This window comes from Pipistrellus hanaki (assembly GCF_964339955.1).
Source record: "Pipistrellus hanaki genome assembly, chromosome: 6".
NCBI classification, from domain to species: Eukaryota; Metazoa; Chordata; class Mammalia; order Chiroptera; family Vespertilionidae; genus Pipistrellus; species Pipistrellus hanaki.
The window spans coordinates 26,944,893-26,967,401 of record NC_140508.1 but is presented as its reverse complement, the minus strand read 5'-3'; the positions used below and the strand labels follow the sequence as shown (position 1 = coordinate 26,967,401).

The window sequence follows — 22,509 nt, the reverse complement described above, 5'->3', positions numbered from 1 at the left end:
TCTCAAAACAGAAACTAAACAGACTTGTATTAGCTTAGGGTTCTGTTGTCCTTTCTCAGCAAAAGGGGCCTGATCTTGCAAGTTAACTGTTCTCATGGAAAACATGTCAAGTCTCTCCAGGTTTAGCCTAAAAATTTTACATCGTTTATATTAAAAATTTTCTTAATGTTGTTCTAGGTCAGTGGTCAGCAAACCATGGCTCACAAGCCACATGCGGCTCTTTGGCCCCTTGAGTGTGGCTCTTCCACAAAATACCATGGCCTGGTATTTTGAAGAAGTGGCTTTAGAAGAAGTTTAAGTTTAAAAAATCTAGCTCTCAAAAGAAATTTCAATCATTGTACTGTTGATATTTGGCTCTGTTGACTAATAAGTTTGCCTACCACTGTTCTAGGTCAATATTTGGCAACTGTTATCTAAAAGGCAGGGGTATTTGTCTCTAAAACACATTCTTCTCCTCTTGAAACAAACACAGTAGAAGAATATTGAAACAAAGGGAGAAACACAGAGTGCGCTTCTGGTCAACACGTTGCTGTCACAATGGAAGAAAGAGAAGGTAGGTTTGCAACAATTAAATGGTGTCATGTTTGCTGGTTCTCTTTCTCCCTTGAATACTGGGAGTCAGCAAAGTAAATTTATTCTTTCTGGTTCTAAGTTGTCAGGGAGTTATTGAAAGGGAACTGTGATCCTATTTTCACAGCAGAACTAATGTGAGAGAGAATGGTAAATTCAATAAGGGAAAGATGATTAAGCCAGCTGCTTCAGTCTCATGAATGCTCGTAAGATGCAAATAAATGGAGGGCTTTGTGCTATTAAATAGAGTTATGGTTTTCAACTTAGGATGAATACTATGATGTGGCTGAGTGGTCATATTAATGGGATATTTTTGGCGACTCATTTGTCCTTAGATTATCTCAGCTCCAGAGATGGGAATGATTAACACTGCACTCAAATCATGGCAAATACAGGGGATGGCGTGTCCATAAATTGGAATTGAAGGACGGTCTATGAATTCTTTCACCAACGTATCACTGTGTTCCTGAATTTTGATTTAACATTGTATTCCTCTTTCTTAAAGGCCATCTACAGAAGTAGTACAAGGCTTTATTAATCCTCATTCAACCTTTGGTAAATCCTCTGAGAGGGGCATCATGTATCATATCACACATAAGATTTCAAAGGGTCTTAGGCCATATTTATCTATACTCATGTGGTGTAGGGTGGGGCAGGGACTTATGTTACCTGTTGGACTCTATGAAAAGTATTACTAAATGTTGCAGTATTTTATTTTATTTGATTTTTAAAAAATGTATTTTTATTGATACCAGAGAAGAATGGGGAGAGAGAGAGAGATAGAGACATAAATGATGAGCGAGACTCATTGCTCAGCTGCCTCCTGCACACGGCCACTGGGAATCCAGCCCGCAACCCAGACATGTGCCCTTGACCGGAATTGAACCTGGGACCCTTCAGTCTGCAGGCTGATGCTCTATCTACTGAACCAAACTGTCTAGGGCCTAAATGTTGCAATACTTTAAATTTCTTAAGAAATTCCAAAATAGTTTCTACTCTCTTTTTCTTTGTTTCTTTTAATTTTATAGGTTTTAAGATTGTAACACCAAGTCACCTTTACAACCCCCCAGAATTATAACTAGGTAAATACATTGGGCCTGCCTTGATCGCAAAAATACAAATGTGATTACCTTCCTCCTCTGCCCAATGTATAAATTCCCATCCTAAGGTTTTCCTGGGGTAACAATGGTGGAATGCTTCTTTTTCCTTTTCTTTTTTCCTTCCCTCCATCTTTCTCTCCCCCTCCCTTTTTATCAATACCAGTTTATTAAATACAAGTAAGGTGTGGAAACACCACATGTAAAGTAATGAGAAAAAAACCTAAAAGACAATATGCTAAGTATTTGACTCCAAACTGGCTTTTTCCGTGTCCCCATCACTTGTGGAGCCCTGAGGAACAAGTTAGCCTGACACTGACTGCTTCTCTCACCCTTGGGTCTTCGATGGTAGAACACTGAAACAAAGGGGGAAATTCTGCAGTGCCATTTACAATTTCCATCTCTCTAGTCCTTCAAAACTGTCTTGAATTTCTTTAAAATTATTGCTCTCAGTCTTGAATCTTTAGGTAATCTCCATAACAAGTGGTTTTCATCCTGACAGTATTCTTAACTTTTAAGAGAAATGAAAAAAATTTTATATATATATAAAATTTTTTTCATTTCTCTTATAATTTTATTGTTTCAGACAATTGATAGCATTGATAGCATATATGAAACCTGAAATTATGATTTACTATTTTGAGTTTTATCTCTTCTTGCATCCTGGCTTATGCTCTCTACTGCATTAATCTTCATCTATTTACATTTCAGTCATATTGTTTATCTGTTGTCAGTCCGTTCATCTGGATCATTCCTGTCCCAACAGTTACAATAGCTGAGATGGAATATATTACCGAAAAACCATGAAGGGTAGAAGAGAAAGAATGGCATTCTGATTTTAATCTTTATTCAGAATTCTCAATGACATGCCCTCAGTGGCTGATGGCAGCAAGTATTCCAAAAGTTAGTTATTGGAAATGGCAGCCTCACTTTCCTAGCTTCACTTGAATCTCAAAAATTGGATGCCAGCTTGCAGAAAGTGCAATTATAGTTAAGGTGGTTCAGTTTCCTAAAGATCCTTGTTGGAATGAAACTATGCATTGTTTTTCAGACTAACTGATTTTGTTTCTTTAACCTTTATGATGCTAGTTTTTAAATTTGACATCATTCCTTTTTCTTACATTCCACATGGAGCCCATCAGCCTATCCTATTGCCTCTGTGTTCAGAATATGTACCGAATCCTATCACTATCCCCCCATGTCAGTTGTTTACCAATTAATCAAGCCACTATCTATCTGCCTGGCCAGCATGGCTCAGTGGTTGAGCATTGGCCTATGAATCAGGTTCGATTCCTGGTGTAGGGCATGCAGAAGGCAGCTGATCAGTGATTCTCTCTCATTGTTAATATTTCTATCTCTCTCTCCCTCTCCCTTCCTCTCTGAAATCAATAATTTTTTTTTAATCAAGCCACCATCATCACTCATCTTTACTCTTGTAGTAGCCTGTTAATTGGTGTCTCTGCTTCTCTCTTGACCTGCTACAGTTGGTTCACTGTGTAGCAAAGTATTTTTTTTTTTATAAACATACTTCAGACTATGTAACTATTGATACTACTTAAAATGTTTTAATCGCTTCCCGTATAACTGAGAATTAGATTCAGTCAGTGTCTTGACATGATCTGGCTCTCTTTTTCTGAGTTTATCTCCTAGTGTCCCCTTGCTCACTCTGCTGAGCTCCAGCCACATTGATCTCTCCAACCTGGTAAAGCACATGTCCCTCTCAGGGCCTTTGCACCTGCTATCCCTCTAATCCTCTTCTTCCAGATCTTCACAAGGCTTACAGCCTCACTTCCCTCAGGCCTTTGTTCCTATGTTACTTAATTAAAGAGACCCCTCCTGAGGCCTCTATCTAAAATAAAAACCACCTTTCTCCAGCTTGCTAAAATTGCATAAATGTTTATTGAAGGAGAAAAACAGCTATTTTTCATGGAAGACATTTAATTTCCTGTTCCACCTATGCACTAGAGAAGGAATGCATAAAATTAATTTTGGCATTGGAAGATAGAAAAATATTACAACAAAATAGTAAAAAGTAGACATGCTAAAAATTCTAAATCATATCTTAAGGTTTTCTTTAAAAAAAAATAGAAACAGTGAATATGTCATATTGCTGGTATAATTTTTCTAAACTATTAGATATTCCTTTTGTGATCAAATTTAAGCTATTAATATGCTTGATAAATTGCATTTTATAATGAAATATGTGTGTGAATATGTAGTATATAGACAACTATATATGTTTGAATTATCAATAATTTATTTTTACATTAATGAAAATAATGTATTAGAGAGTGATTTCCTATCGCTAAGTTGGAATCTATTATTATTGTTATTACTGATGTATTATGATTTATAGGTATTAGATACATACATGCAAGCTTATAGAAGGAACATTGCTTCTAGAATCAGAAGATCTCCTGCATGTTTAACTATGAACTTACTTAACTCTCTGGATTTATTGAAATATCTCTAAAAGGAAAATAATATTTTACTAACTTAAAGGTATAAATATGTATTACTCTGAAATCTGATAGATCTTGAAGATTCATAATTTTAAAATCACAATAAGATACCACCATTTTTCCATTAGATTGGCTAAAATAAAAATAAGAAAATTACTGATTGTTCCAATGGGAAGATGCAGAGCAACTGGAATCCTCATTTATTGCTCTTGGGAATGCCAAATGCTGCAGCCACTTTGGATGTAATATTGAAGATACACTTAACATATAACTCAGCAATCCCACTCCTAGGAAATGAAAACTTATGCTATGGTACATCCATACAATGAAATACAACTCAGTAGTTAAAAGAGATGAGTTATTGATAAATACATCAATATAGATAGGTCACAGAATGTACTATGCTAAGTGAAACAAGCCAGAATCAGATTAAAAAAAACTACATGATATATGACTTCACACAGTTAGGACAGTATTATAGGAACAGAAAACGAATCAGTGGATGTGTGGGATTGGGAGGAAGGGCTAACTACAAAGGAGCAGCATGGAAAGGATGGTAATGGGACTGTTTTGTATCTTAATTGTCTAGTCATTACATGACTATGCATTTGTCAAACCTTATAGAACTGTACACAAAGAAAGAGTGAATTTAACTATATGTGAATAAAAATAATAAAAACAGGGAATGAATTTTCTCACATTAATTAGTTATTGTCATTGACTGATTCCTTTCCGATTATTAAAACCAGCTGTGTCTCTTAATCCAGTCATTGACGAACCTGAATGTCCTAGGTGGGTAAGCACATCTGAGTCTTAGTTCCTCCTTTCATTTTACTTATGTTGCTGTGTTTTCCTAGTAGACTTTGTCATACTTTAGGTAGTGCTCATAGCATGATGGACTTTGACAGTGATGTCAGAAGTAGCAAAGACAGAAAACCTTTCCATATTCTCCCAGCTGTGTCATTGCCTCAGAAGGACCCTCCCAGATGAGGGTGGTGGTATTTGCTAACAAAGACTGAGAACTTGTCCCCCTTGTTAAAGATGTAAATTATCTGCTTTAGTTTCTATAGGATCTCTTTCCCTTTGAGGCAGCATGGAGGGACCTAAGTGAAATAAGCTGCTCTGAGAAAGACAGGTATCACAATATCCCACTCATTTGTGGAACCTAAAGGACAAAATAAACAGATGAACAAAATAGATCCAGAGTCACAGAGCATGGAATAAACTGTCGGATCTCAGAGAAGTGGGGGTGGGAGCATGAGTGGCAAGAGATTAACCAAAGAACTTGTATGCATATATGCATAACCCATGACACAGACAATAGTGTCCTGAAGGTCTGGGGTGAGGGTGAGTGGGGCTAAAAGGGATCAATGCAGGGAAAAGGGGAACATACTTTTAACAATAAAGTTAAATTAAAAAAAAAGTACATACCCAATAGCAATGAATAGTAAACAGAATCAGAGCAGGCTGTTGTCCATACAAATTACTCTAGACTGCTTCTGGAGCCCTTCTATTTAATATGTTACCTGTCCTGTCTTAGGCCCTAGCTTCAGTAACTGTAATCTGGGCCTTGAAGAGTTTGCAGAATTTAGTTCCATCAATAAAAACCAAGTTATTGCTGTACCCCACTGTATTGGGCTCCCTTATGCCAATTTATTATGTGATTTCTCATAGAATACATGATTGACCAGTTGGCTGTGGTAAAAAAAAAAATATTTGACAAATATAAATACCACTATCAAAGTTACATAATTCATACCAAGAAAACTTCAGACATTTGATTGGTTCATGTACGCTATGCCACACTCCCTTTTCTATCCTCACTTGCTGACTGGAAGATATTTTCTAAGAATGCAAATATGTAATGGTTCTTTTTAAAAAAACAGTCATGGTTTTCTAGTGAAACCACTTGTTTTCGTTTTTCTAGTCTATTTTGGGTCCTTTACCTTAGGTGTACCTGTCTTTCTACAGCTTTCTCAAGTGTGACATATACCAAGACTGATCATGAAACCAGCTTCCTATCAGCAGATTAGAAGTGAATCACAACAGATTAAGATGGAATGTTTGTCTCTCTGGCATTTCGAGAGAGCAATAGCTCTTGAGTTTCTGATGTTACTATTCTTAGTTTAATTTGCACGGATCATTTTCTCTGCATGCATGATTATTTGAGAGCAGAAATAAAGGAGTGGGCGAGGACTGTAATTGAACACCCACTCCAGATTGTGGGAATGTGATAGGCACTTTCCATGTATTATCCCATTTAACCTCACAACAAAGAGTGAGGGAGATAATTTTGCTGCTTTGCAAACAAGGAAACTAGGTCCGAGAGAGGTTAATTGAGTATTCTCAGAGATAGGTCTCTCTCATTCCAAAACCCACTCTCTTTATACTCCCTAAGGCTCCATTTGGGAATAGTTTTTTCATCTATTCCCACTTCCTATGGGGATGGAAATTGCCCTGGTCTCTTGAGAGTAAGCCCGGGGCTTCTTGTTAGACCTGGTCTGAGAACCAGGTCTGCTCCTGCTTTACTTTTCAGAGTGCCAAGAGATTTGGCCTCATTTTTATGTATTTTTTCAAAGCTGCTATCACACACTTATCACTTGTTTCTTTCTCCTTCATGACTGTCTGTAGAGGAACATTGAGTCTCACAGTTTCTTGGATCTGAAGAGCAACCCTGCTCCCAAATGGGCCTCTTTATTTTAAACTAGAGGCCCAATGCAGGCGTGCACTGATGGGGTCTCTAGGCCTGGTCTTCACCCTCTCACAATCTGAGACCCCCCCGGGGGATGTCACATAGCTGGTTTTGCCCCTATCACACAGGCCCAATTCAAACCAGAGGGAGCCCGATTCTATGCATTGAACATCTGTCCCCTGGTGGTCAGATATTTTCAATCACCATAGAGAAATGAGAAAGTGAGAGAAAGAACATAAAACATTACAAAGGCTCAAAAATAGTTAAAAAATGTAATCCTTGATTGTAGTCTATATAATATAGCTCTTGGGCCCAGCCAGGGTGGCTCAGGGCTTGAGTATCTACATATGAACCAAGATTTCACGGTTTGATTCCTGGTTGGGCACATGCTCAGATTTCAGGCTTGATCCCTGGTGGGGGGCATGCAGCAGACAGCCAATCAATGATTCTCTCTCATCATTGGTGTTTCTATCTCTTTCTCCCTTCCTCTCTGAAATCAATAAAAATATATTTAAAAATATGTAGCTATTGAAACTCTTGTTAAGTATTATTTCTTAGAAGATACCAGAAGTTCTTTATTTTATTTTAAGTTTTTTTTCTTCTTCTATGTGCCTCAGGCATGAAATAGCTCTGGCCACCGACATAGACATCAAGCTAGGATGAACTAAGGACTGTACATCTGCTTGCCCCTGATTGATATAAGAGCAACACCACCAATCAGGTGTCTCTTTGCCCATTGCCAGGGGGTCAGAAGTCTCTTTAATAGTAATTAGTTATTAATTTTGCAATGAATCACCTATATAAATTCTTATGATCACCATAGTCAAAATATAGAATTCCATCACAAGAATCCCCCGTGCCATCTTCCTCCTTTTCTCACCTCCTTAACTCCTGAGAATTAATAATTTGAAACTAAGACCCTGCTTTTGGTCATTTCAAGAATGTCATATAAATAGAATCATATAGTATGTAACCTTTGAGATTAGCTTTTTTCACTCATCAAAATTTCCTTAATAGCCATCCAATTTGTTGTGTTAGCATTTCTTTCCTTTTTATTGCTTAGTAATATTCTATATTTCTTTTGTACTTTTATACTGGTGCTACTGGAAAGTTTAAATCCCATATGTAACTCAGTTACATGAGTGGCTTCCGTTGTAATTGCATGCTACATTGGAAGTATTCAACATGCACATTTCCCTTGCATTTTCATTGAATTTTGGGCATGTGTTAAATTGTGCATTTTGTTATGCTAACTTTAAATCAGGTTATTTGGAAATGAACAAGGGCACAGAACCTTTTAAAATCATTTCAGGAGAGTGAAATCCTCTCAGTATCCTTTTCCCTCTCCACCTTACCCCTCCCATTTTTTGGTAAGTTTTTCAGCAAGAAAACTTCTGTGTTTCTGCCTACAAAAGAAACTTTTCATAAGGTTAGGCAACAAGGAGGGTGTCTTGCAACCACTGCCAACAGTATTCAGTACCTTGATTTGAGACTAATTAAATGGCTCATATTTATCTGATATTTTCCCCCTTGGGAGATTCAGAAACATTTTTTTTTTCAGCTTAAGCTTTAAAAAGAAACCATCTCAGCTAGCTTAGGATGGAGGCAAGAAGCAGGACACAGGGACACTTAAGACTGAGCAGATTAGAGCTGAAGTACAGGATAATACCATTTTCAATTAAAATTGCCTGGGGAAATTAGGTAGGCAGAGGACAATTACCTGGGTTGGCATATATCCAAGTTTCTGAAACTAAGACCCTACTTTTGTTTTCTGAGGGATCACTGATACTATGGGCTATTAAGGACCTTGAGGCTAATGTCTGATCTCAAGCAAGTGTGAGCACTCTGGCTGCAGTGCATGACAATTTTAAGTCAATTTATGTAGTTTTACAAAACTGTGTAAAAACCAAGATCCCAAACAAGGGATCAACACATCAGATTCAAGGGAGGTTTTTCTGAGAAAATAAATGTATAATTCTGCGATTTCTGCTATGTGACCACTGGAACACTGGAGCTGAAATTGAACCATAGAAGGAACATAAAGAGGCCTGATTAAAGTGTAGTTGGAATCTCTCACCTCTTCACGCAGAGGGCCCTGGCCAGGTCACAGTCCTTGGTCATGCCTTGAATGACCAGGAACAATCACTGAGTAAATACCACCTAACACATAGGTTTGTCCAACCTTGTTGTCACAATGAGTCACTGAAAGCAAGTGGGTCTGTAGTGCAAATGTCAGGATGTAATACTGTGTTCCTCACCCACCCCAGCTCCACCAGTGACGGATTACTCTCATTGCTAAGCCTGGGTTTCTTGCTGTCTACGCTACTGGTGGCTGGTGACACCCCGGTACAATGCTGCCCCCACTTTGGCTAGGTGGAGTTAATGGAAAAGGTTTACAGTTATTGAACTACAGACTTATCTTTTCTTATTACCTTGAGGAAAGCTCACTTTCTTCTCTATAATATAAAGGGGAATATGTGGTTTTCCTACTTTGCTTCTAATGTTAGCTTTTGCTTTGTTCCCATCGTTTCATAAGCTCTCGATTTCAAAATGTAGGATCATGGAAAAGGTATAAAAAAGAAAGAAGGAATCAATTATGTTTCTCTCTCCCCTTCTAAATAAAGACACAGGGGTTAGAGGAATGCCTGGATTATTTTTTTTAAGAGAAGTTAGGCTTCCTTGGACAAAACTGCTTCTGGTATAGAGGGTGTCTTTATGCAAATTATAGAAATACAACCCGTGGCCAGGCTGCACCATCCCACTCTCTTCTTGGCCTTGGACGAGAGCCAGATCTGTTGGAGTGGAACGCACAGGCTCTCGGCTACCACCCTGTGCTATATAACCGGTGGAGAAGGCACTTCTCTCTCACAGGGTGGAAGCTCAGGTGGACGCACTGGCAGATGCAGTTAAGAAGAAGGGACCTGGAGCCAGATCATCAGGTGTAAAGTCATGTTCCTTTGTTTCCTTGCCTTATATCTCTGGATAAGGGACCCCTCTATGCCTCAGCATCCTCATCTGTAAAAAATATCTGCCTATCGAGTTTGATGAGATTTAATACGGACATAGTAATTTCTCATTAATTGGCAATTATTATTATTGTCAATATTTACTTCCAAACCTGTCAGGATGTTTTGCTCCCTAACCAAACAGTTTTTGAAGGGAGGTTTCTTAAACAGTTTTATTGTATTTTCCTGTTAAACCTAACTTAATATGCCATGTGCTTGTGGATGTATTAAGTATGCTTTTCGTTATATTTACCCTTTCCCTGTACGTATTAGTGTGATTGTGTATTCTCTCTATGTAACTTCCAAATAATGAAGTCAGTTGAATGAAAAAGGATTTCAATGGGTTGAATTTAGGAAATGCAGTGTAATTTTAAACATTAGAAAATATAATGTAACTAAGAAATGTCAGCCTCTGGTGTTATTTGGATACTTGCCATTAAGTACACTTCATTTGTCCTTCTGGGTAATACCGGTAGGTATATGTTTGTTTTTCATCTCCTCTCCCTCCTCCTTCTAGAATGTCAGTTTTCTAGACAGCCAGGTTCACAAGGTTCAGTTTGAATTAAAGGAGAGAAAACATTTCATATAGATTTGGAATTTGGTGAAGAACATGCATTCTCAGAGTTAGATTGGCTACTTTAGTGATGGATAGGAGAATTGTTACAAATAAACTCTCTGGTTTTAACTTCTGTTTATCCTTCCTACTGGCCAGTTAACTTTTCTTATGAGATAGCCTTGGTTCCCAACCTGAGAAGAGAAATGCATACGGATGACAAGTGCACGGTGGCAATTACTAGGTATTCTAGACAGAACTCCAAGATGGCCCAAGACTTGCGCCCCCTGGTGTACGCGTCCTGTATAACCGCAGCACTGTGACTACGATGGGATGTCACTTCTGTAGTTAGGTTACCTTAGATGGCCAATTGACTTTAAGAATGAGAGCTTACCTTGGGTGGGACTGTTCTAATCAGCTCAGCCCCTAAACAGGACCAAAGAGAGATACAGAGAGAGTGATTCCATACAAGGGAGATTCTTCATCACTGGCTTAAGGATGGTGGGAGCTTGTGGCAATGAGTGTGGGTGTCATCTAGGACCTGGGAGTGGTCCTTAGTGGCTAGCCAGCAAGGAAACGGGTCCTTTAACCCTTTGACTGTTTGACCACAAGGAGGTAAAACCAGCTAATAGCCTTGGAAGCGGATAATTCTTCGGAGCCTTCAGAAAGGAAGATAGGCTAGCAGACACCTTGATTTTAGCCTTGCAAGTCACTGGACAGAACGCAGCAATGATCCCAACCGAGACCTACAGTACTCAGAGCTAACACACATGAATTGTTTCATGCCATGGATTTTGTGGCAGTTTTTTGTGCAGTCATAGAACACCAGGCAGAATACAGGTGTGTAATTGCAAAGCAATCACCATTACTTAGCGAGAAAAAAAAAAAATCCATAAAGTAATTCATAAGAAGCTCCTACAAAGAGCTCCCCGTTGTGCATTTTAGAGCCAGTTAGCCACAGGAGTGGCAGGTACAGAAGCTGTGAGTTTTCTGGGCAGATTTAGATTCTCATATTGGCAGCTTTAGACTTACGAAGGGCAAAGGAATTGTTAAATTGCTCTCCTGGGAGAGAGTTATTGCATTATGGTCAAAGAAAAAATCCTTGGAATTGGAAGGTAGAATCCACTTCCATATTTATAAGTGTTGGTTACTATGCCATTCACTTAGTGCTCAGTGGCAGGGAAGGAGAATATGGGGAGAGCAGAACAGAGGTGAGGGAATTGTCTCAGTGGAAGTGATTGGAAGGGTGGAGACTGTGGGGAATGGGGTACCCAAGGAGGGTGGGGGCTGTGGGGAACTGGAGCACTAACAGGGGAGATCGGCCTCTCAGTTATCGATGGCTTATCTAAAGCACTCTAGGTCCATGTTGCCAAATCTCCCAGATTTCCAGGAGAAACTGGGGTTGCAGAGGTGTATGTGAAATCTCCCATTAAAACATGTTAATGCCAGCTCAAACTTTAAAAGATGGCCATTGGGACATGTAAGCACATAGTGGCCAGATACACCCTCAGCAGCCTCTCCTTCAGGGCAACCTGGAGGGGTGAGAACATGTGAGCAATTTGGGAAACTGAGAGGATTGGAGGGTGTGGGCTTGGCGAGGATTCAGTTTTATTTGCTTTGCTCACTATTGTATCCTCAGAGCTGAGAACAGTGTCTAACACACAGCATCCGCTCTATTTGTTGAGTGACATTGAGGAGACATAAACATATTCACACAACATGTGAAAATGTCAAATGTGATTGCATTGGTGAAAGGGGATTCTGAGATCCTATGACTTTTAATGTTGTGACATGGCTACATCTGAGCTAATGTAAAGTCCCTGTGGCCCAGCCATTTCCCTTTTGTTAACCTACAATTCCACTGAAGGACTGCTTTGGAAGTCACTAGCTCTGAGGGAGAACAAAGTGGAAATAGAGTCCTTCTTGATGGAAGTAGTATCCTGCATGCCTTGCATGTCCCATTGAATTTCACCCTGTCCCAGGAGTCTCAGATGTCCTAACATCACCTGCCTTTCACAGATGAGAAGATGGTTTCAGAGTGGTGAAGTCAGGTGCTTGAGACCACACAGCTGGTACATGATTGTGCTCAGCTTTAACTGATTGCCAGATGTTTGACTTTCTCCCCATGCTTGCTACTCAGAGCTGCTCTGGAACCAGCAGCATTAACATCAGCTTAGGGATAATTAAAGAAGTGGAGTCTTCTTCCCACATCAGACCTGTCTCAAACAGAATCCACATTTCAATCAGCTACCTTGGTGATCTGTATGTATGGTCAAGTTTGAGAAGCATTGTCTAGACCACTGGGTTCTAAACTTGGGTTATCCAGGAGCCACTTTTATGAACTTAGCCAAATCTATCTTTCATCTGAACTCATTCATACTTTCCAGTTAAATATATTTATTTTAAAATAAGATCTATCTGGTAAATAACTCTGATAAGATGGTAACATTGCTATGGTAAATAATCATAAATTATTGTGACATAACTTCAATAGAAAAATGATGCTATTTTTCATAAATCGAAGTGATAATGTACATGCAGTGTACAGGGGGTGGGGCAAAAGTAGTTTTCATTTGGAAAATAATACAGTAATTGATAAATAATATACAAGAATAAACTGTGTTTCATATACTGACAGCTATAAACCCACTTTTTCCATACCCTGTATATATCACACACAAAAGGATTAGCACTAATACCCTACCCAAAAAATTTAACATTGAGATTCTTTTTTCAAGTGAAGAATAATTGAGCAAGACTGAACCAAAGCAGAGGTCATTTCACTCTGATTTACTACTGAACATGAAAATTATTGCTTTGCAAACAAACACAATGTGAGAGAACACTTACATCTGAATTTGTGCATCATAATGAATCTCTTCAAACCGTGGTGGCCTAAATCAATAACCATTTGTTTTGGTTCACATGACGGTCTCAAGTTTGCAAGAAAGTCAGAGGGCAGGACCCAATGTACAAGACTTTTCAGCCTCTGCTGTGTATCAACTACAAATCAAGTCATGTGGTCAAGTCCAAATGCAAAGGATGGAGAAATAGTCCCACCTCTTGATGGGACATTGCAGGCTGCAAGGGGACAGGACAGCATTTGTGGTCGTTTCACTATCTACCATCGCATTGGTTTCTGTAGTGGGAGACATTCCCTCAGATGGTCCATGGGGAGATATTTTACATTAATGGCGCAGTTTACATGTAAAATACAGCTATTTTAGAATGGTACGTAGATAATATGTATAGGATTTGCAAAAACATCTTCTCCCATTTTGTGGGTTGTGTTTTCACTTTCCTAATGGTGACCTTGGGAACACAAAGTTTTTAATTTGCTCAAGTCCACTTTATATTTTCTTTTGTTGTTTGTGCTTTTGATATCTATGAAACCATTGCCTAACCCAGGGTCTCAAGTATGTACAGTTGACCCTTGAACAATGCAGATTTAGAACCTGAGTGTTTCAAAGGTTCCTAAATGTGCTTGGTTCAAAGCCAACTGTATTTTCCATCTATAATAGGGAAGGTGGTATGTGGCTGGCCAACTTAAGTCATACTTGGATTTTCAACTATGTGGGTGGCCAGTGGCCCAACCCCTCTGTTTGTACTTTTATTTACTCTTGAGACTTTTATAGTTCTAGCTCTTACATTTTATTTTATTTTATAATTTTTCTTTCTGTATCTGGATGATGAACTCCCTACCCACAACCTCTCCCCAGACTCCTCTCTATCACCACCCTGGGCTACCTAATTTCCTGGTCTATACAATGCAGCTAGGCCAGGTCAAGGCTGGGTTGTTCTATCTGCCCCTGTTCTAGTAAGGGACCTTGTTCATTTTCACTCTTACATTTAAATTTATGATCTATTTTGAGCTATTTTGTGTGTGTGCTGCAAAGTAGGAGTCCACCATTATTCATTTGCACGTAGCTATCCAGTTTTCCCAGCACTATTTATTTTTTGAGTAGACTGTCTGATTGAATAGTCTCCACATCCTTGTTGAATAAAAACAACTTTTGTTAATACCAACACTAATAGGATCGGGGATTTGGAGATTTTATCTATTTATTCGGTTTTCTTCTTCTTCTTTTTTTTTTTTTTAAATATCTTTCCTCTTTTGAGTGTTATACACAGAGACACATAAACACTCACAGATATTCACAGACACAAATACCCCTATCCTCTCTCCTTTATCAAAGACCTTATTTATAGCCTTCAACACTTAAGAGTAATAAAAGAATGAAAAAGTAGATTGAAGCCTTGATTTACATATGACTACAACAATAAATCAGTTACAGTAGTTTGCCTCGTGTGTATGCCAGTAGCTAAATAGTTCATGATAAACTGTTTACATATACTGCTTCACTTCTCTGTAGTTGAGTATTTCAACATTGGCTTTCTCAAATGTTGCCATATTTCAGTCATGCACAGAATTAGAAAGGCTTATGGAAAAATGCATCAGTTTTATGTGTTTATGTGGGATAGTCACTAGAGAATTAGAGAAAAAAAAGGGAAAACGTGTCCAGTCTTTAGTCTCTAGTTGCAAAAAGACTTGGGCAACAAGTAGTTTCTCAAAATGAGGAGTTGACAGGGTCATTAATCAGTGGGCTTTTTTTTTTTTTTTTTTTTTTTTTTTTTTTTTTTTAATTCAGCTTGTTTCACAGCCCCAAGAGGCATAAAACATTTATGTAGTTCAACTTCCCATCTCCGGCGGGGAGTGGGCGGGGAGGGGGGCACACTTAATTATTAATCCCTTCAAAAAAGATGTATTGAGCACTTACCATGTGCTAGGCATTATACTGGGTGCTGGGGGATATACATAATGGTTTTTTAATACACAAATAATCATGTATTCATGGAATTTACAGTATTATATTAATACATCCTTACAAATATAAATGTAATATTGAAAATATGGTAAATGCCAAGGAGGGGGCAAAGTCATGGAGGCAATCATGGGTCAGTATGTCTGGGTTTGAATGCCAACTTTGTGTGAATCTTGAAAACTCACCCAACTTCTATGAAATGGGAAAAATCACACTACATATACTTAAGAGTTTTTCTATGGATTAAAATAAATATGATGCAATCCATGCTTAGAGCCTGAACCTTAGTAAATATTCACTAAAGCAGTAATGTAAGTGTACATCCTGCTTTATATTCTCTAATTTTGTATATGTAAAATGGAACATTCCTTTCTATAGAGATTTTGGGATTAACTGGATTTTTTCCTTTTTCAATTTCAAAGTAGAATATTCCAGAATATTTAAATGTTAGGTTAAGATGCAAAGACCCTTTTTTATGTTCCTGCAATGCAAGTTTTTGAGAGGCAGTTCTTGTTATCTGATATGTTTTTGCATATAACAGTGTTCTTGTCTGTTTTTTTTTTTTTTGATTAGTGAGGTTTATCTTAGCACAATGGGATCATAATATATATATATTCTACTTGAGGGTTTTTTTTTTAATTAATATTATGACCTGGATTTTTTCCCCCATATCTTTCTACATAGATTCAGGTTCACTATTTTCTTGTTAATGGCAATTTCTTGCAAGGTAGGGAGGTACCATTCTACATGGGATCTTACTGTAGACATATCCATATGTAGATAATGATTTTCACAAAACCCCAATTCAAGTTTTATAGACATCATCTTCCCAGGTCTCAACTGCGATTTTTTTCTGCTTCTACCTTCCCAGATGCAAATTAGCTTCCTCTTACTTTTATGTACTTCAGACATGCCCTGGAACTCCCCCTGTATCCTATCTTGGAAAGTCTTGAAATCCAAACTTCAATCAACCAGAAATCCAATGCCATATCCAGAGTCTGCACAAACAACTTATAAAAGACAATTCAGAAGTACATACACATAGAACATGACTCCTGGTAGATTGATGCAATTCATTGTAAATCTTTCCTTTTCAGCACTGCTCTTCTTTGAAAGGACACACTGTTTCTTACAATTATAGTTCATCTGACTGAGAGCATTTTACTGTTAATCAGGAAAAGATCGTTCTACCAATTTTAGAAGATTTTCGATAACCATGTCCTTCAATGGCTATTTAATTATTCTGATAGGTTAAGACTGTAAATTGTAGATCAGCAGCTTAGTAGATGGGGTGTGTAAGCCCTAAAGGCTGGGAATAGCCTATATTTGTGATTTAATGACTATGTTTTTGTCATCTATTTAGAAATGTCATTAATTTATTCATGTATCTTTCTGATGTATTCTTTAAAGTTATAGATTCTGATTTTGAAATGCAAAGAGCTGTTTCTTTCCATGAGATTTCGACAAGTTCTTGCATTGATGTTTCTCTGGTCTGTGTCTGCTTGCTTCACAGAGGACGGCGCTGGGAGCTTGACTGAGCAGACATCACTCGCCCTTGGTCCAGAGCCGTCTGGTGAGTACTCTGCACACTGTGGTAAAGAGTTTCTAGTTCCTGGGTTCTAGAACTTTCAGGCTGATGTCCCATGTGAAATACTTCTCAAAACAGAATCACAGACATTTTCCTTCATGTGATGGAGCATTGTTCTCCTGGCATTTTCTAGATTCCAGTTTATTCATTCCACCAACCTTGGGCATGTCACCTTTTACTAGATTTCTACTTGCTATCTTCCCTACATTTTATTTATGTTACTGTTCTCTGCAATTCTTTCCAAGGAGAAATGTGTGACTTGTTTTCAAATCTGTGCAGATATGTTTTCGAAGATTCCCACAGATATGAAAAATCATGACCATGTTCGTTATCAGAATTCACTCTCCACTTGTTGGAAACTATCTGTGGAAAGATGTAAATAAAATTTCCCAGTGTCACTCACAAGTACCATTTTACAAACCTTTGAAGAAATGCTAAAATGGTAAACAAATATCTTTATCTGTGCAATATTTATAACCTACAGAGGTCCGGTGCATGAAATCTGTGCACTGGGGGGATGGGGGTCTCCTCAGTCCGGCCTGCTTACTCATACAGTCCAGGAGCCCCATGATGGATCACCCCCTCAGAGAGAGGGCCCACCCATCCACCACACCCCACTGGTTGGTGGCCTGGGCCTCCCTCTTTGGGGCAACCATGGAACCCCCCAATTGATTGATCGCCCCACCGCTGGTGGCCTTTGCCTCCCTCTGCAGGGAGATCGTGGGGTGATGGCCGGGCCACCGACCAATCGCATTGCACCATCTTGGCTGGCCTGGCACCAGTGGATGTCATAGTGTAGTCTTCTGGACAGTCCTTCCGCTGTTTGGCCATTTGGTCTATTTGCATATTACTCTTTTATTTTTATAGATAACTTAATGCTGGAGCCAGAATCATAGTGGATATGAGAGGTGGTTCTTGTCTGACCCCTTAATCAAATTGCTATTTTCTAATTGCTGTTGTAAATAAAATAAAAAAAATAGACTATGTATCATTTATTACTTCAAGGGATAAGCAGTCATTTTATAGTGATCACATGAAAAAGATAACCAGCAACCTCACTGTTGATCCCCACAAGTGAGCTTCAAGTCCCAGGCATTTAAAATCAGTGTTATTTTCTTGGCCATGTGCATGTCAAGTCAGACACTCCATTACTTTCTGGCAGGGCCTGGGGCTGATTTTCTTCCGGCCTTTCTGTGAGGGGCAGAAAAGATCACACTTCTCTTAGTGATCAGCATTTAATGATGACACAAGCATATCAAGAAAGTAGATTTATTATCGAATGTTCCTACCTATTTTTAGTCAAGTGCACTATACTTTCCTGTTCCCCAAGGATGATTCATAAACCATGTTTTAGCAGGCAAACGAGAGTTGGGGGTAGGAAGGGAGCTGAATAATTTTTTAGGGACTCTAAATCAGTATAGATGTGAAATATCCTTTTTAGTCTTTTTTGTTATATTTTTCTGGACTGTGCAGTTTCTCTGCATAATAGTTGTACTACCCTTACAAGTAGGTAATTCTTCATAGGCTTTATTAGAAATGATTCCTATTAAGAATTGTGTGCTTAATGAAAATAAACACTCAATTCAAGCATCCAAAAAAATAAAAATAAAACTCAACCACCAGAGCTTAGAAGTTGATTGTATACTAAGTGGACTAAATGTTGCGTATTTGATTTTACAAAGACTTGGGGTGATCAGGTCCTGGAATGGCTAACAGCCTGTGGGCTTCTCTTGGCTCCCCAGAGCTAGTGGAACCTGATTGGATCTGGCACCCCACATGTCACCAGGTTGTTGTCATATTTGTGTTAATCTTAGCCTCCTCTCACAGAAAAAATTATCGTATATTTTTCATGTCCTCTCCTAAAGACAAAAACATTCTACTCTACCAATGTAGTGTTATTGGATAACTTGTATTTTGGAGGTTTTTAAACATTGAACTGAAATCTGATTTTTTTTATTTTTTATAATGTCTTCTCATACTTAAAATTGGAAACATCTAGACTGAAAAACTTTTCTCGCTGTGTCTTAAACATCTGTTTTATTTCCCCATGATTCCAACAGTGGGCTGTGCATTAGTTCCAAATGGTATTTTTTTTAGGACTACTCTATATAATATAAGCCTAATATGCAAATTGTCCCCTCTGGAGGTCATTCAACGGGGAGTTCGACTTCTTGCTAGGATGTACGCTAACCACCAAGGGTTGGCACGAAACATGGTGGGCAACAGTGATGCGGCACTGGCAGTAGGTGGTAGGTGGTAGTTGCGGCACTGCTGGCCCTAATGGGCCCTGACAACAGTAGAAGTGCAGCGGGATGGTGGAGTTGGTGAGCGGGCAGTGCCAGGCCAAGGAGGGTTCAAGTGGCGTCCAATTGCCCTGCCCATCGCCCCACAGAAGGTGACTGGCAGTAGAGGTGTGGGCAATTGCCTGGCTCCCAGGCTCTGAGAGAGATGTGTGGGGTGGGGGGTGGAGGCCTGGCCCTGATCAATCGCCCCGCAGGTGGGATGGTGGAGCAGGTTAAGGGGGTGGGGCGCCAGGCCAAGGCAGGGTACCAGGTGGGGCTGTGAGCCTGGGACTCGAGCTGAGGGGATCACCACAGGCCACCCTGAGGGTCCCTACCGGTTCACAAATTTGTGCACTGGGACTCTAGTTTCGTTTATAATAGGCATTCAGAATATATTTTAATTCCTGTAATGGCAAAATGTATATTTTAGATTTTGCTTATTTATGTTTCATTCAACTTAACTTTTTGTCAGTGTTAGGCAATAAACTCCTAAAATAGACAAATATTTATATTGAGAACAAAATGAGTATTTGGGGATGAATTCTCACCATTACATCTGGCTTCAGAATGAGTTGGTAAAGAGGAATTTATTAATCTGGTCAAACCAAACACTGTCTTCAAGTTTCATGCAAAGAACAAACAACAACCCTTGATACTTCTCTCCTGTAGTTTTCAGTTTGGTTCATAGGTCGATGCTCAACCCCTGAGCCACTGGCTGGGTCGTAGTTTTCAGTTTGGAAGATGTATTATTCTTTTGAAAATTTTACTTACTGTTGGGGATCTCTTTCTTCCTTTCTGAATGATTTTGAATTGTTTTTATTAAGGATTGATTACTTACAGAATTTATAACATGACTGTCAGATTTAACACTCAACAAACTTTCACGTTGACTCCTCTTTGTTTTTACCTCTGCTTTGGAGCCTTCCACACCATCTTGATGACCCTCATGCCTAGAGATGCATGTGTTGTGCCAGCATTAGCATCGTTTTTCTAGATCTGGGACCTAGGTTTTGGGCTACTACAATGATCTTTAGTAACAAAGAGTCTTCTTACTAAAAAGTGAAGAGTGCAGTTGCTTTAAACTGTGTTGTGTTCTAGAAACTTTTATTCATGGAACAATAATTAGGCTTCCTGTTTCCTTAGAGCCCATTCATGATGACAGGAGTCTTGGGTTGAGCTCCCCAGAAGCAAACCCAAGATGTGGATTTCTGCATGAGTGTTTCATTAGGGCGGGCTCCTGGGAGAAACTAGTGAGTTGCAGATGGAAAGGAAAGGGGAAAATCCAAGCAGAGGGATGACTTGCGCACAGTCCCTGTCTCAGGCTGATCCCTGGGGCAGCTTTGAAGCATAATTGCTCCTGAGAGTCTGTTTCTTCTGCTCAGGGTAAGGGGGTGGGCTTTTCCATTACAGCACCAGTTGGGGGCTGGTGGGAGAGGGGCTGTAAACTTGGGAGCCCTTGACTCTGCATCTACAAATGAAAAGTAGCTTCCATAGTTGAAGGGTGTCCCCTTAAGAAGAAACTTGCCAGGACCATCTCTTAGAAGCAAAGCATGCCTAAGCTGGGATGTGAGCACACAGGACAGTTGAGAGGGACCCAGTGACATCTGGACAGAACATGGGAGTGTCTTCTCTACCTAACCCCATGCCATTTCACTCACATCCTCACCTATCGGCACATTTTCATCCCTTAGACCAGCAATTTTTAACCCTTTTCATCTCACAACACACAAAAACTAATTATTAAAATTCTGTGATACACAAAAAATTATTTTTGAGGTTTAATTTTGATTCATTCACCCTGGATGGATATTGTGCTGGCTGTTGTCATTTTTGTATTTGACAATCTAAGTGAAAAGAAGTGAGTGCCCTGACTAAATAGTCAGGTATTGCATGTTTTAAAAATTCTTGAGGCACACTAGTGTGTCTCTTGCTGCACACCATTTGAAAATCACTGTGTAAGACCATTTCCAGGTGCAAATTAAGCACTCTCAGAAGCTCTATGAATTCATCTTCTTCCCTTGTGAAGGTAATGAGCTACTGCTTCAAATATCTGAGTTTTAAAGTGATTCCAGTTTGAGAGACACCTAGGTTATTTTCCATGAATAGAATTGTGTATTTGTTAGAGTAAAAACAAATAATATTCGAAATTCCAAAGCTTTTCTTAAATGGATATCATAATGGGTAATTATTTCAGTGCCCTGAAAAAGAGGCAAGGGTATTGTCTGATTATATGATTGGCAATCATTCTTGTTAGAAACATACATATTTACTCTGTTATTTTTCATTCTCATCTATTTGAACCATCCTTTAATACTTCATTTTCTAAAGTTTCCCCTTTGCTTTTGAAAGTATTTTCATGAACTTTTTGGAGAATATATAGTGTTTCTTTGGGCACCTTCAAAGAGTATAGAACAAAAGTATGGTCCTGTAGAAATGTCATGTGAGCAGTATGTCCAATTTAAAATTTCCTTGTATCTTCATTAAAAAAAGTAAAAGTCGTGGATGGACCTGGAAAATATTATGCTAAGTGAAATAAGCCAATCTGAGAAAGATGAATATCACATGACCTCACTTATTTGTGGAATCTAATGAACAAAATGAATTGACCAATAAAATAAAGCCCAAAGCATGGAGGCATGAAACAGACTGACATACATTGATGTGGGGTTGAGGGGATGAGAAGAGATAAACCAAAGAACTTATATACTTATATGCATAGTCCATGGACATGGGCAATAGCATAGTGAAGACTTGAAAGGAGGGTAGAGGGTAGGAGGAGGGGACTAAAGGAGGGGAAATGGAATATCTATAATACTATCAACAATAAAAAACATCTAGAATAATAAAAGGATAAAATGCTAATTAGAGCGGACATCTTCTGGACAACCTTCCAGACAAAGCCGCAGTGGCTTTGAAGGGCCAAGGCATAGCGTGGAAGGGCCCAGGCTCAGACCAGCAGTGGCAGCAGCAGTGGGGTAATGGAGGCGGTGCCTTCCCCTGATCTGCCAGATTGCCTCCCACAGAGGGAGGCCAGACTGAGGCTCAGGCCTGCAGAGGAGCAAGTTAGGGGCAATCAGGCCAGCAGGGGGGTAAGGTAGGAGTGATCAGGCTGGCAGGCAGAGGAGTTAGGGGCAATCAGGTAGGCAGACAGGCAGAGGGGTTAGGGGTGATCAGACAGGCAGGTAGGTGAACAGTTAGGAGCCAGCAGTCACTTTTCCCAAAGTGATTAGAAAGAGAAGGAAAGGTATAGGACCAACACCATGACTCTTGAAAGATAACTTTTCTAGCATTTGTAAGGCAGCATTCTGCCAACTCCTTTTCTTTCTGATTTTCATAGGAGCATTTTTATCTTTTGCCAGAATTCTGTCTTTTCCTCATCTGGGGCCTTGACACTAGGTGCATAATGAACTTTCACTTTTTCTCTCACTCTTTCCTCT

The 22,509-nt window shown here is 39.2% G+C and overlaps 1 protein-coding gene across 9 annotated transcripts in view; it reads left to right on the top strand.

The window, feature by feature from the left end:
- The window catches only part of PLCB4 (phospholipase C beta 4), a 368,787-nt gene that overhangs the window by 118,592 nt on the left and 227,686 nt on the right, over nucleotides 1–22,509 (top strand). For all 9 annotated transcript variants that reach the window (XM_084887441.1, XM_084887443.1, XM_084887446.1 and 6 more), the window contains one exon: nucleotides 16,716–16,775. The gene's annotated coding sequence lies outside the window, so the exon portion shown is untranslated. The remainder of the gene's footprint in view (nucleotides 1–16,715; nucleotides 16,776–22,509) is intronic.